Source organism: Zalophus californianus, chromosome 12 (assembly GCF_009762305.2).
Source record: "Zalophus californianus isolate mZalCal1 chromosome 12, mZalCal1.pri.v2, whole genome shotgun sequence".
NCBI classification, from domain to species: Eukaryota; Metazoa; Chordata; class Mammalia; order Carnivora; family Otariidae; genus Zalophus; species Zalophus californianus.
In genome coordinates this window covers 77,470,853-77,486,773 of record NC_045606.1, presented here as the reverse complement: position 1 = coordinate 77,486,773, position 15,921 = coordinate 77,470,853, and the positions used below count along the sequence as shown (strand labels likewise).

Below are 15,921 nucleotides of genomic sequence, written 5' to 3'. Positions count from 1 at the left end.
TAATGTAAAGTATATGGTATCTAATAACATAAATCATATAATGATGGGAAATGCAGTGAAGGAACATAAAGCTAAGGAGGATGGCAAGTGACAGGAATGACATTTTTAAAAAAAGATTTATTTATGTATTTTAGAGAGAGAGACCATGAGCAGGAGAGGCAGAGGGAGGGAGAGAAAGAACCCCAAGCAGACTCCACACTGAGCGTGGACCCTGACACCGGGCTCTATCGATCCCACGACCCCAAGATCATGACCTGAACTGAAACAAAGAGTCAGACCTAACCGACTGTACCACCCAGGGGCCCCTGGAAATGGCATTTTATTTTTTTATTTTATTTTTTTAAAGTTTTTTCTTTTTTTTATTTTTTAAGATTTTATTTATTGGAAATGGCATTTTAGATACAGGTTCTCTGGAAAGCAAATCTAAAACCAATATCCTCTAAATGTTAAGGGCTAGAGATCTAGAGGCAAACAGACTTGGATTTTTAATCCCAATTTGACAATTCATTAGCATTGTGTTCCTAGGCAGGTCATTTTGTCTTCCTAACTTTAGCGCCCTAATCTGTGAAGTGGGGAAAAGGGAGCCTTCAAAAGACTGGTCTGAGGGCTTAGCCCAATGCTTGGTGTGCCACAGTGCTCCACAATTGTTCATTCTCATTATCTGACATTTAAAACTGTTTGTGTGTGTTTTAGAGTATTCGTGTTGTGTATCTGTCCTAAAACAAGGAAGCTTCTTCAGCTATCATGGTGCCATGATTACCTATGTGGCTCTAACAAACAGATTAGAAGCAAAGTGCCTGGATCTCATCTTATATCCCTCTGCATTTCTCCAGTGGTCAGTGGACCCACATTGTTTCTCGTTAACTTATTTTCCTGGGGGTTGTCCTAAGTCATTTTTACTGTCTGTCTTTAAAAAAATGAAGTGGATAATTGCTGAAGTGCCAGAGGTTACAGTTGCCATTCTATTTTCCTATATCATTTCCAACAGGTGAACATTTTTCTACCAATTTTCAATCTGTCTTCCAACCAGGTAATGCTACATCCATCCTATACCCAGTGGAGGTAATTATAATAAGATATGAAAAGAAACACCTGGCTTGCACGTACAAAGACAGCTCCACATATAGAAAAAAAATTTCCAGACTGGATGCTTAGCAGCACTGCCACAGGTAATAGATACTACCTTTCTGAATTGAAGAAGGGTGAATTTTTTTTTTCTGCTTTTATGGACAAGAACATCTGATAACGATGGCAGATTATGGTAGACCTCCCCTGCTATATTCTGACTGATTTCCCAGCACATCAGCACATCAGCCAGGAGTTTTTTATTACTTTTATTTCCTTATTACTCAGCTTGATTTCATACTCTTCAAATTCCTTCCCGTACAACCTGGTTATTCAGGTTACGTGGGAGCATACTCCGGAAAACTGCTTTACTAGAGCAGTTCATGAGAGACGAAGAGATTCGGACCAAATCATAATTGGTGGCAGAACCAGAACTAAAAATCAAGTTCTCTGATTCTTAGATCCCCATATCCATTCATTTACACTCCGCTTCCCTGCTCTGAGTGAATATGACAAACTTTCCACAAGGTCAACAAGCAGGAATATATTAACAGAGAAGGAGTTGATTTTGCACTGAGTACGAATTTTTCTACAAACCAGCCACAAATGCAGATATGCCATATATAACAATGATGTTATTTAAATTTATTCTACTTCCATAAAAATGTGTAGTAACACAAAACCCTAGTCTTAATGTTTTGATCAATTTAACAGATAATGAGATCTTGTGTACTGAGTAATGGCACCAAAGACTACAACAAATCCTATGAAAACTGAAGCTCTAGCAAAGAAATTGGAATGTGTCACTACGCTTTTGGTAATTGTATCATTCCAAAATCAATCAATTATGGGCTGAGGTTTCATATAGAATCCCTCTGATGCTTGAATTCACAATGCCTTTCTCTTTTATGTTTACTCATATGTGTGCATAAGTTATTATACATCCATTTCTATCAAGAGAACCCATTATGAATTCCTGATAATCATTTCAAAAAGGTGAACATATACAGGAGACATCAATCATCACAAATAAGAAAGCAAAGAATTTAATCTCCGTGTGCCTCCACACACATACAGTCATTGACAAAATTCCTTACAATTAAATATTGCTTGAATACTATAAGTTAAAATGTCATTTTTCTTTCTTTTGAAAAAATGAGTGGCCTTTAATCCAAAGCATCCTTACATGCATATTTCCCTGGATCCTGTCCTTTAGGTGGTCCTGCATCACACAAACACAAACAAAAAAGTAGATGTACTAAAGAACAGCTGCGGGGCACCTGGGTGGCTCAGTCGTTAAGCATCTGCCTTTGGCTCAGGTCATGATCTCAGGGTCCTGGGATCGAGCCCCACATCGGGCTCCCTGCTCTGCAGGGAGTCTGCTTCTCCCTCTCCCACTCCCCCTGCTTGTGTTCCTGCTCCTTCTCTCTGTCAAATAAATAAATAAAATCTTTAAAAAAAAAAAAAAAGAAAAGAACAGCCGGGTGCCACTGTCACTGGGAATTGTGGGCCTCTGAGACACAATTATCTATATCTCTTGCTTTGTGTTCTAAAAACAAAAGGCAACTTTCCATGAGGACAAATGCAGGTTTGTGGGCTGTGCCACTGCAGAGGTTGGCAATGAATGTGACTTCAGAGAGGAGAGTATGAGGAAGTAGTGTTTCAGCAAGAGAAAAGACAAATCAATCTACTACTTAGATTCTTCCTCTCAAACATCAGCAATGCAGCAGGGTCTTACATAACAAAGAGCAGAGCATTCACTTCTAGGAATATATTGTAAAGCAAAAATTTAGAGTCTGATTTTTTAAAAAAAGATGCAAGAATTTTCTGATTAGAATACTTATTATGTATATTTTAAAAGAACAACCAAGATTTCCAACAATAAAGGTATGGTTAAACATAAGTATATACCAATAGGATGGAATATTGTAATCAAATTTTTAAAAATTATGTTTTTAAGGAATATTTATTGACTTAGGATACTATTCAGGGGGGATAAAGCAGAATACAAAAACTGTGCTTCATATGATTCCATATTTTAAAAGTACTTATATACTGTCTAAAGAAAACTCAGAGAGCTTTATTTGATATGAATATTTTATTGAGCAGGGAAAAAAAAAACTGTTTGCAAACAGAGAGACTTCAAACCCAAAAGTGGCATAAAGTTCAGAGGCCTGATATTTCAGGATGGCTAACTGAGTGAAAAAGGAGGAAGTTGTTTAACACTCATAATTATTGGTTATTACAATGGAGGCTTCCAGATGGCAGGGGCTTAGTTAAAAGTGATTCTCTTATCCCATTTTAGGAAAATGACTTTAGTTTCATTTATGATTATCAGACACATTTATAAGAAATAATCTAAGTTTCACTTATATCTATGAAATACACTAAAATATACTTTGCTTCTGTATCTTAAATTATTTTGTCTCCTTGGGTTGTCTGTTATCCTGGTCTCCGTTTTATTTTACTTTAGCAATATGAAAGGAAATACATCAAAAATGCTATAATAGGTACATGAGTTTGAATGAGTTAAGGTTAATCAAGAGTACTCAGTTATTAGCTGCTAAAAACAGAAGAATATTTATTATTAATTTAACATAAAGTCTGGAGGTAAGCTGTAATGTATTTGTTCAACAGCTTAACTTTATTATCAATGATCGAATTTCTTTCTAGGCTTCTATTATGTTGCTCTTGGCACGTTAGTTTTCGCCTTCGCGTTGTTGCTTCATGGTTGCAAAATGGCTCCTGCAGCTCCAAGCCTTACATATTTCCAAGACTACATTCAAAAAGGGAAGTAAACTGGCACTAACAAAAGAGGCTTTCCCCTAAAATGTGTTCTTTTAGTAAGCAAAATTTTGCCACAGCCCTCATAATGCTTCCCCGGAAACTCCTAGGTCAGAAATGAGTCACATGCTTAAACATGGGGAAAATAATGGTATTGCTCATGCTTACTGTAGACTAATACAGTAATCCCTTGAGGCCAGGCATATTGTTACTTCTGATCTGGTTTATTTTTGATGAGAAAAAAATAGAAATGGCCATTGGATAGTTTATCAACAATATCTTCCAAGAAGAATTATCACTAAATAGCAGAATTATAGCTGATTTTTACTTTTTGTGTGTGTGTCTCTCTCTCTCTCTGTATTTTCAAATTTTATACAATAAGCATGCATTACTGTATAATAAAAATATTTTTTTCTTAAAAAAATCCTCCTAAACATTGTAGAGCTCCTAAAGAATTCCTTCAGCTTGATGACAAATGCAGTGAATTAACTGGTCTGAGAACCCTCAATGGTCACAAAAACATAATCCAGTACATTTGCAAAAACCTGTTATGGCTGCACGGCCTTTAATGGCCTCCAGTGAAATTGACCTGCTCAATATGATTTAGGTTACAGCTAGGGGAAACTTTTGTCTTGCTAAATTTAAGGAACAGTAAAAAGAACAGGGTGAATCTGAATCTAAGTCTAGTCAGGCAAGACCGGGATTCACACAACAGAGGCCCCCAGTTCATGTACATTGCTTCTCAGCCAGCTGCTCATTTCCTCCTTCCTTTGGTGGCTGATATCTCTGGGTTCCAGATTTCCCAGGCAATGTAGCCAATTTTTAAGTCCAATAAATCAATAAATATTTTAAAATATAGCCATAAGGAAAAACAGAAACAGAAAATCCCGGGACAGAATTTCAAGCAGTTTTAAAGCAGGACTCCAATTCTAGCTCCATGATCTTTGCTGCCTTTAGAATAATGGATTTGTTATTACCAAGAGCAAGGGGAAGCTACAAAGGCAATTAAGAGCTCATCTCGAAAAGATCCATTTAAGTTTCTCATTACAATGTCAAATAAAAGCAGAAATACGGTGGCATTCACATTTTTAAATTTAGATACCACAGCATACTTAGAAATAAGCGTACAAGTTCTGCCAGGCTTAACATTTACTCCTTAAATTCATCTGCCTTTTACTTCTGAATGTGAATTTTTGGTCATAAGTGTGGATTGAAAACCAAAGTAAGTTAAGGCAGTTTAGATTTTAGAAAGATGCTATATTACAGTAGACCGTTCTTTCAGAAAGACTAAGAAAAAAATACTTTGTATTAACTAGTAGATAGTGTTCAATCTGCTATTTGCATGAGAAAGTAAATTCTGTATACATATATAATTAATTTTAAAACCTCTAGAGTAATACTGAATTGTTTACAGTGGTTACCTCTGGGAAAGGGGGTGGAGTAAAAAGCAGCTAACTGGAGCTTCTGCAGTAAGTATATATTCATGTATTTCTTATGTAACTTGAAAGTGAATAACATTTTTGCAAGAGAGCAGGTGTTGCACGTTGTTTCATTATAGCATGTATCTCGTGTCCCGCTTTTCAAATTGTGGTAGGTAGTGGTGTGCCAGAGTGCTCTCTAAGACACAAAATAAACATGGTAGATTTACTCCATAGTCAAGTATTGAAAGCCTGGAGGGGCTTAATTGCCCAAGTCATAAGCTACTCATATCTATTGTTTGTTTGTATATGTGTACACACACACATACACACACATACACACACACATACACTCACACACACATACACACACATATACACACATATACACACACACACAAAGTTTTTTTATTGAGGTATGATTGACATGTAACATTATATTAGTTTCAGGTATACAACAGAATGATTCAAAACTTTATATATTGTAAAATGATCACTACAATAAGTCTGGTTAACAAAAGAAACTTTTCAAAGAAAAAATGCCTTAACTTGTTTATCCTTGCCTGTTGCTTTTAAAGGCTTTTTTTCTTATTAATTTTCTTTCTGGTAATCGTGCACACGTATTTTTGCATACATATAACAATATAACTTTTTGGTTATATTTTTAGGCCAGAGGTGAAAATGGTTAATTGTGAAAAGTATGGGAAAGTCATACCAGCAAGTGCTGTTATATTTGGGATGGCGGTAGAATGTGCAGAGATAAGAAGACATCATAGGTAAGTGATTATTTAAACAGTAAATATTAGAGGGCGCCTGGGTGGCTCAGTTGGTTAGGCGACTGCCTTCGGCTCAGGTCATGATCCTGGAGTCCTGGGATCCTGTCCCACATCGGGCTCCCTGCTCAGCAGGGAGTCTGCTTCTCCCTCTGACCCTCCCCCCCATGCTTGCTCTCTCTATCTCATTCTCTCTCTCAAATAAATAAAAAATCTTAAAAAAACAAAAAAATAAACAGTAAATATTAGAAAACAGTAATTTTAAGGAGTAGACTGTACTTCAAAGATTACTTAGTGAATATTTATTTGGGTGAGAATTTGTAGTTTGGGGACCTTTAAATTCCTGACTTTTATGCCAGTCTTAATTCCTACTCATATCCCTTGTTAAAGAAAAATTATTCTGACACTTGTTAAAAATGGTAAGGAAGACTTTGTGCAAGACTGTTACAATAGGGAGAAAGAAGTTGAGTTCAACTCTGAATACAGCAAAGGCAGCCAGCAAGAGATAAAAAATCACTCAGAGAGAAGGTAAGGTGGGGAATTCTTGTTAGACTGGCATAACAGGATTGTTGCTACAAGGACACCAAGTATACTTAAATGCCAAGGAAAAGGGATGCGGGATTTGATCAAATATCAAGGGGAGGGGTTCTCACTAAACTGATTCAGCAAGATTCTTGCTAAAGGCGGGCCAGGGAGGAGGCCTAGTCAAGAAGCAGGCTCAGAGGGGCCTGACTGTAGTTTGGTCAGGAAGGGAGTCCGTCACTTTGGGCTCCATTTTCTATTTTGTTTCACTTTCTTCTTCCAGTCAATAGCATCTGCCCCCCAGGAATTTGTTCTGGCTAAATGCCAAAACCAGTCTTTGGTGGGGAGAGTGAGAATGGTAAGGTATGGAAGAATTTCAAAGGATTTTGTGGATTTTGGAAGATTTTTGAAGAGTTAAAACACTCACAAAAAATGTTCTCTGACTTCTAAAATATTTGGAGGAAAACAAAATCACACTTCTCATGAAGTGGTTAAAAATACATTTTTGAAAGGATTGTCCTTACACATATGTCAGGAAATTATAGAAGTTTTGACCTTGATCCAACCACTTCCTACCTAAACAGAAAGCACGACTTGATAGTTCTGCTAACGTTGGTGGAGTGTTGCTTTAATCCCTCCTCTCTCAGTTTTAAAGACAAATTCCCAGGGGCCAAAGAAAACATTATTTTGAAAGTATACTTCATTTTTCAAAGATATTATTATTTCCCTCATCACACAGTATGAGGTTTCATGTGGTAGTCCATGTAATTTTTAGAGCTAAACATACGGCTCGCGAACAAAACAGTCATGGTCCACAGAAAGCCTGGAGACTTAACATCATGGCATCTACCACTTCACTTAAATGGGCTGATACTGATTCTCTTATATATCTCGGGAAGTATATGAAAGAGTCTCCATGATTTCAGTATCCTGGGGAACTGCTCTTCATAGGAACCAAGTGAAAGAGAGTAAGTTCATGGAAAGTTTATTATCTTTAAAAAGGTTTAGTGCTAAAACTCTGATTGCCAGTTTGCACCATATTTATGTTTAGTTTTTGAAGAGTTCAATTCTCTTTTTATGCACCTTGGCTTCTGGCCGTAAGGCGGATACCCATTTTTTTTCCCTTGGAAGAGATGTTGGGATTTGAGGTTGGTCCAAGAAAAGCCAAAGAGGCTAGGAAGCACTTACAGATGGAGATAATTAGCATATTAAAAATAGGCCAGCCAGATTTTTTTTTTTTTAATCAGGAAGTAGAGGGGTAAATGCTCTCTCTGGCAAGACTATAGAAGCTGTGTGGACAGAGGAAATGTGATTCAAACTCTGGTATGAGAATGGTATTTTACTTGAACCAGGTTTCAAAAGACTGGAGAGGAGTTCCTTTTACTGGAAACCATGGAGTTGGCGGGCTTTGTAGGGGCCTCCCTTGAAATTCTGCTCCAAGGCCACTGTTTTGAATTTTGTGTGAAAGTCTTAGAATGGTTTCAGAAGACACAGGATAAACATCGTGAACTCTATTGCTTTCTAATGCCTGGTAGCGGAAATGGCATTTCTGATACCACCTCCCATTGAGAGGGGATTATAGAAAAGGCAGTAGGTGGGAACCACGGCCCTAGAACAAAACTGTTCGGGCTTCCAGGGGCTGTTTTGCCAATCCGAAAGCAAAGGCCTGAGGCTGCTCTGGATTCAGGCTCTATCAATGGGATACCTTTAATTGCCAGATAATTCACCATGGTTTCCTGAAGTTCTGGTTCTCAGTTGGCCCTTCAAATCATGTTCCATCCATTCTCTGAAGTCCACTGTTATTCAAAACAGACTTAAGGGGTGTCTGTCCTGGAGCAGGGCTTCTCAATGGGTGGTATGGGCACTGATGACTGAGGACAGAATTATCCATGTGGGCCAGGAAATTTATAACAATTACAAAGAATTAGCAGTTCCTCCATTCTCATGGCCATCTCAAAGTGTAGCCAGCCATCTCCTGCCAACTCTACCCATCATGGATTTTACAAATACAACATGTTAACAATTACTATTTTATAAAGCTTCCTTTTCCTTCTACAGGTAATAAAATACTGCAAAAAATGTAGAAAGAGATTTTAGAATTTCCATGAGAAACTTAAAAAAAAATAGAAGGGTAAAAATAGCAGTCTGGTAATTTCATTGATGACCTACTTAGAGGAAAGAGACCAGAAGACTCTTATCTACTTCAGTGCCCCTAACACTGTGATTAAATAAGCAGCCATTCCTTCTGTTGTCAAGATGTGGTCTTGGATTTGCTTCACTGGTGAACAAAATCAGAATAGGGGAAAGAGGTGGCCAGGCACTGCTTATTTCTAATACGCCTTTTTGGGCTTTACAAATTATGTACATGTTTCTAAATGTTGATAACATTAAGAACTTTAATTTAAGAATGGGAATAACAATAGCCAAAAAATAGGGCTACAAATCGCCCTACATGAACAGCTCTGGCCAGTTAAGGAATACACACTCTTATTTCATCAGGTGATCCTATGACAAAAGGATAGGAGTAGTGTCTTCAAATGTAAACTAGTCTGCAGTTTAATTGTCTTATAGTATCAAGGTTTGGAAGAAACAGCTTACAAAGGAAAGAAAGATTGGTTGGTCCTGTAAACTGTTAAAAACTGTGAACCTTGGAACTTGGTTTTGCTTGTATTTAAAGTGCTTTCAACTCTTCGTTTTTCATTTGAATACTGACATTTGACCTGGTGTAGCATGTGTAGAAATACATATTATGAACTTAAAATTATGTGAACTTAATCTTGGTTAAAATGTTTAAAAAGCATAGATTTTAAAATCCCAATGATAATAACTAATGAGAAAACTTGAATAGGGAATAGGAGAATTCCAAGTACTGAGCTGGTCATGACACTGGAGTCAGGATGGAGGAATGGATAATATTTTATTACCATTTACCATAGTTATAAATAACATAAAAAGCACTAGTAGGAGGACCTAAGGCCCAGTTTCATTAAAGTTTATTTAACCTATGTATCCTGTCATACTGAAAGAAGCTTCTAACTAGCTTGTTTACTAAGAAGGTTGCAGGGGAAAGGCTCCATGACAACACCCTGGCGACCTCAGAGGTGTCTTTGTAGGGGGGAAGGCCTGAGCCTCAGCTCACCTGAGTCTGGGTGGAATATCTTTTGACCCTCCTGTGACTGGAGGTGGGGGTGGTCTGTGAGGAGCTGCTCTGAGGCCACCTCCTGCTCACCTCCCTAATTCCCCAGGGAGACTCTCATGGCCCCGGGGAAATTTTCCCTACATTCTCCTTTTTGGGGCATGAACAAAAAAAATAAAATGATTTTGCCACAAATCGTCTTTTAAAAACACCATAGAAATTCTCTTTCTTCCTCATGTCTGCTTGACTAAACAGATTTTGAACTGATTATATTTTGGAGAGTAGGAGGAAGCAATCAAAGGGACAAGAACATTGCATATTAATGAGTCTCCTTGCTGCAAAGTGTGGCAGATGAGAAATAGTAACAAAAACTGCAAGTCGATTAACGCAAAACTATTTTAGTAAAATATTAAGTATGGGAACTTTTTTAAACCTTTATTGTCATTAATCTATATTTGTTAAATTTATGATTTTTTTCCTCCAAAGTAGAATTTATTTTTTAAAAATTTTTAAAGATTTTATTTATTTACTTATTTGTGAGAGAGAGAGAGAACATGAGTGGGGGGGGAGGAGCAGAGGGAGAAAGAGAAGCAGACTCCCCACTGAGCAAGGAGGCTGATGAGACCTGGGGCTCAATCCCAGGACCCTGAGATCATGACCCGAGCTGAAGGCAGATGCTTAACCAACTGAGCCACCCAGGCGCCCCTCCAAAGTAGAATTTAAACCTAAACTACGGGCTAAGAAAGACACAGCGCCTTGGACTAATGCAAAACAACAACAACAACAACAACAACAACAACAAAACATTGTAATGATTTCTCCATCTGCCTACAATTTCTCTGACCGCTGCTCATCAAAGTGAAAAAATATTTGCATCCATTCATCAAGCAGACAACCTAACCGCCCCCTGCCTTGAGATATATCTCATTTAAAAAGTAAAGGGCTTACAAATCCTAATAGGTCTATTTTTGCTTTATTTATAAGAAATTCTACTTTAACACTGTGAAGTAAAATAACTGACAACATGATTATAGAGCCAGTTAGCTTTCAGAAATGATGATCATACACCTTGCATCTCTGAGAAGGTGTCTGTTCTTGAATCCTCTTGAGGTACATGGACTACCTTCTTTCCATCCACCATGCCCACAGTGAAGGTCCTCCCCAAACCTTAATTCTTCTTCCAAATGCTGTTTTTTTCTTCCTCCACCAGTTACTAGGGAGCCAAAATATGCAAATTGGGATACTGACTTTACCTAGAATGAAGAGAAATGTAGTCTTCCCAGGAGCCAAAAAAAATTCTAGTGCTACATGACTTTGAGAAGGGAATACATTACGGATTCAATGAAGACTTAGAAATGAAAGTCCAAAGCAGCTGTCACGTCCAGCAGTATTTTTTAAACCTCTCCATGTGCTCAGAAGTGAACCAATGAGAAAGGAGGACAAAATGGGAAACATCAACCAAGAGAAGTAGAAATTTTAAGGACTCCTATTGACCCAATATTCTGTAACTCAACCATGTTCTTTCCTATCTTATAGCTTTAGCCTTAAGGTAGTTTGGAAAGGAACTCAATCTATGTGCATCAGGGACACAGTTTTCTGGATTATTATTTGCAAGCTGTTTAAACTTCCTGTACAGACCATTAAGAAGAAGTCCCTGTCCTAAAAAGAAAAATGTGTGTAAATCAAAGTGCCATTGACCAAAAAGGAAACAAAGAAAGAGGAAGGGAAAGGACGGAAGGAAGGAATGAAGGGAGGGACGGAAGGAGGGAGGAAGGGAGGGCGGGAGGGAGGGAGGGAGGGCGGGAGGGAGGGAGGAAGGGAGGGCGGGAGGGAGGGAGGGAGGAAAGAGAAGAAGAGGAAGAAGTAACTAATAGCCTGGGAATCTAAGAGGGATAAATTTGGGATTAAAATGAGTCAGGATTACAAACATAATAATAGTTAATACGTAGCGAAAGTTTCCTTATCACGAGCATTTTGCTAGGCACGCCATGCTTCTCATCTCATCTAACAGAGGGTGCTGTCACTGTCCTCCTTATTCAGAGAGGCAGTCATCTCAGGCCTGCATAAATATATATTGCAGCGGAGACAGAAGCAGAAGCGCAGTACCCTGTTTCCCGGGCCAGTGGCCTGGTGTTTATAAGTCTGCAGGTCTTTATAAGCTGGAGCCGTAAATCTGCCAAACTGACGGCCTGATTTAAATTGTTGGAAGGACCCACAGTGATTGCTGTTAGACACAACTAACTAAGAGTATTTCATTTTTCAACAAGTAGCCGATTCACTCCAGTGAACTGTGAGGCGTTGAGCTGTCTCTGGCAGTCATTGTGCAGCGACCTTAGCTCTTGAGTGCCCACAGGGGCTGGAGGGCAATGTCCTCGGGATGCTCCCTCTAAGGAAAGGGGACGAAAATGCCAAAGTGATGACAACTGTCATTGCAGGGGGTGAACAAATCATCCCGAGAAGAGAACGAATGACTCTCAGGCTAGTGCCCAAGATAATAAAAGAAAACCCGAGAGAATAAAAGAAGGAAAGAAATGATACCAAAGCCGTGACAGGAAAGTGTTAGTGCCTTTGCAAGAAAGAAATTCATTAAATGGAAGTGAAAATTGAAGAACCTCTGGGAGAGAGGTTATAGGAAAGGAATATAGGAAGAGAGGAAGGGAGAAGTGGGATAAGAAGAGAAAATTCAGGGGAAGTCAAGGATTTCTTCTGTGTCCCCCCCCCCCCATTTCTACAGGTGAGTGTTACCTGCCACGAACACCCCCCTCACTTGTTCAAGGGTGGAGTGGATGTTGGTGGGAGAGGAGGGGAGAATGAAGAGTTCTCTCACTCGGCATGTAGTAATAGCACTACCCAGGCTTGGTTGCTGCTTAAAGCTGATTCTATTGGGGAACACGTTTATGGGTTATTTTGAAAACCCACCCAATTGCTTGGAAACAGCCACCTGAAGTTCTCTGGACATGGGTTTTTCTGTGCTGCCTAGTTTCTTATGCTTTCCTTAGCCCCTAGCCATCTGGCAATACCCCCCTCCAACTTCTCTCTGCAGCCCCTTTGAAAAGAATCTAGGATGCCTCCAGGCTCAAGCTTTCTCACCTATGGCCCACAGCACACCCACAAGAAATATGCACCTGTTGTTAACCCCAGTGAACTCCAGGAGTGCTGGTGGCTCCTGATATACCACTTCTTCCTCTTGTCTGTTGCAGCAACCCAGCCAACCTATCATCCAGTCTTGAGAGAGTTAGATGCCAATCCACTGTGTCCTTCAACCTTGGGGAACACATATCAGACTCCTGCTGGTCCAGTTAAAGGCCTGGCTTAAGATGAGAGGCAGGCATCCTTTAGAACCTGCCTTTGCAGATGGTATAGACTCTGAGTAGAGCTCTCCTGAGAATTCCTCCTAAGAAGTTGTACTTCCATGGCCAACAGACACATGAAGAGATGCTCAACATCACTCATCATCTGGGATCTACAAATCAAAACTACAATGAGATATCACCTCACACCTGTTGGAATGGCTAAAATCAACAACACAAGAAACAAGTGTTGGTGAGGATGTGGAGAAAAAGGAACCCTCGTGCACTGTGGGTGGGAATGCAAACTGGTGCAGCCACGGTGAAAAACAGTACGGAGTTTCCTCAAAAAGTTAAAAATGGAACTACCCTATGACCCAGCAATCGCACTACTGGGTATTTACCCAAAGGATACGAAAACACTGATTCAAAGGGATGCATGCATCTCTATGTTTATAGCAGCATTATTTATAATAGCCAAGACATGGAAGCAGTCCAAGTGTCCATTGATAGCTGAATGGATAAAGAATAGGTGGTATATATATATGTCTATATACAATGGAATATTATTCAGCCATAAAAAGAATGAAATCTGGCCACTTGCAACAACATGGATGGAGTTAGAGAGTATAATGCTAAGTTGAATAAGTCAGTCAGAGAATGACAAATACCATATGATTTCACTCATATGTGAAATTTAAGAAACAAGACAAATGAGCAAAGGAAAGAGAGAGAGAGAGACAAACCAAGAAATAGATTCTTACCTATAAAAAACAAACTGCTGGTTACTAGAAGGGAAGTGAGTGGGGGGATGGGTGAAATAGGTGATGGGGATTAAGGAGGGCACTTGTGATGAGCACGGGGTGATGTAGGGAAGTGTTGAATCACTGTATTGTACACCTGAAACTAATATAACACTCTATGTTAACTATACTGGAATTAAAATACAAACTTAATTTAAAAAGAAGTTATATTTCAAACTCTTTTCCACCTTCCTATATTCCTGATAAGAGTGAGGAGTGTAAAAATTATCTACTAGTTCTCAGTCTTTTCCTTTTCAATCCTGTTTCAGCATTTCAGCTTGGAATAGGTATCTGTTGTTTTGCGATTGAGATTTCCATCCCACCATCCTGTGACAAGGTATTGCATATATTATATATTTAGTCTTTTCCAGTTTTACATATAATCCCAGTCTTCTAAGCCCCACGAGATTGGGAGTGTAAAATCAAGTTGCAGTCTATTTTTATGCCCAAACTATGATGGTAAGAGTTCCAACTGGTTTGATGACTAGTAATTAGCACATCTCCAACTGTCCCCAAGTTATTTTTGGGAGTTCCCCAAAAGGATGCCACACACATGCCCACAAACCAGTCTGTAACTACATGGTGTCCGCTCTTTCCTTCCTTTGCTACTCTGGCTTATAATTTTCCACATTCTCTGCCTGCAGATTTGAGGAGTGTCAGATTATTGCTAGTTTCCAAGGGGAAGTGGGGGGAAATGGCCTCCTCTCCAATTGTGTGCCACATTTGGTTCCCAGGACTCTAAATGGCTCTTCTTCCCAGAAATTAACTTTTGACCATCTCCTACTTCCCACAAATCCTCCGCTTCTCTGACCTTGGGCATATAACCCAGTCTAAGGGTATAAAATAACCCTCATCCTTAGCTCTGCACCAGCCACAGACACCCCCCCCACCGCTCCCCCCAAAAATTCCTTCCTTCTCTTGCCTCATGCTTCGGTCTAAAACAGAAGCCTCCATGCATATTAGTGCCTGGAGGGAAGTCGGGTGGGGGGGTGGGAATCTCACTGGTAACTTATGGGCCAATGCTCTGCTGCTGAGGATGTCTGATATGATTCTGAATGGTTCAAGGACCATTCAGAGAAAAAGCAAAGTAGATGACCATGTATATAACCTGGTACTAATGGAGGGGAACATGTAAACATGTACAAGTATAAAGGCAAAGAATGAATCCAGAAGAAGGCAAGAGACTAATAACAGTGGTTGCCTCTGGGGGGGACCTCGGTGAAGGGGAATAGGAAGACTTACTTTTTACTGGATTTCATTTTGTACCTTTTGAGTATTTTGTATGTGTATGTTCTTCCCTAATCAAAATGAAGTTTTAAAGAATACTCAGTAAAAATATTTTCTTTCAATTTCAAGTAACTTTTTAAAATTATGGCCAGCATATTTCTAATAGCACCATCGAAAAAAGATTTGCTCTGAAAGCAAAAGATAAAAACCTTTCCCTTTTCCGTGTGTGATTACATTTTTCAAAGCAAAAACATTTTTTCTAAAAACGATTGCCCCAAAGTTTTCCCTCTTTTCCAGTGTTCTAAGAAAATATACATTTTTTCAGTAAGTCTCATCCAGGAATTTAGACAGTGACAAATTGCAAACAGTGGCTGACTCATTTACTTGTTCTTAGTATTCTTTGTGATATAAATTCAACAGCCCCTGCTGAATCCTGCCAATGTCCTTTTAAATGAACAAATATCAAAGTTTCACAATGAGAAGCAGAGACTTCAACATTATTATCACCCACATTTTTTTTTAAGAGTGGGAGAGGAGGTGGGTGAGGAGGGGCAGAGGGAGAGGGAGAGAGAGAGAATCTTAAGCAGGCTCCGTGCACAGCACGGAGCCCGACAGGGGGCTCATTCCCACGAGACTGAGATCTTGACCTGAGCCGAAATCAAGAGTGGGATCCTTAAGCGACTGAGCCCCCCGGGTGCCCCACCTCGTACATTTTTAATCGAGCAGTTCTAAATTTATGTATAGCATATCTAGAGTGTGCTAATACTTTCAGTGAATACTTGCTACTTTGCTTTCAGGCGCTGGCTACATGACAGCACGAAAAGTGGTTTGTAAGTAAAAACAGAGACCCTGGTTTGTTGTCTTTAGAACACTCAGATATTTTCACTGACGGGGAATGTCACCGGG

The 15,921-nt window shown here is 39.2% G+C and overlaps 1 long non-coding RNA gene across 2 annotated transcripts in view; it reads left to right on the top strand.

Moving 5' to 3' along the window:
* Positions 1-15,921, top strand: part of LOC113911480 — a 17,333-nt gene extending 1,412 nt beyond the window's left edge. Inside the window, exons 2-3 of one of the 2 annotated variants that reach the window (XR_003516488.2) lie at positions 5,936-6,043; positions 15,813-15,921. This is a non-coding gene — a long non-coding RNA (uncharacterized LOC113911480). Of the gene's footprint in view, positions 1-5,935; positions 6,044-12,898; positions 13,199-15,812 lie in introns of those variants that run through there. The other variant, XR_003516487.2, reaches the window with a different exon arrangement.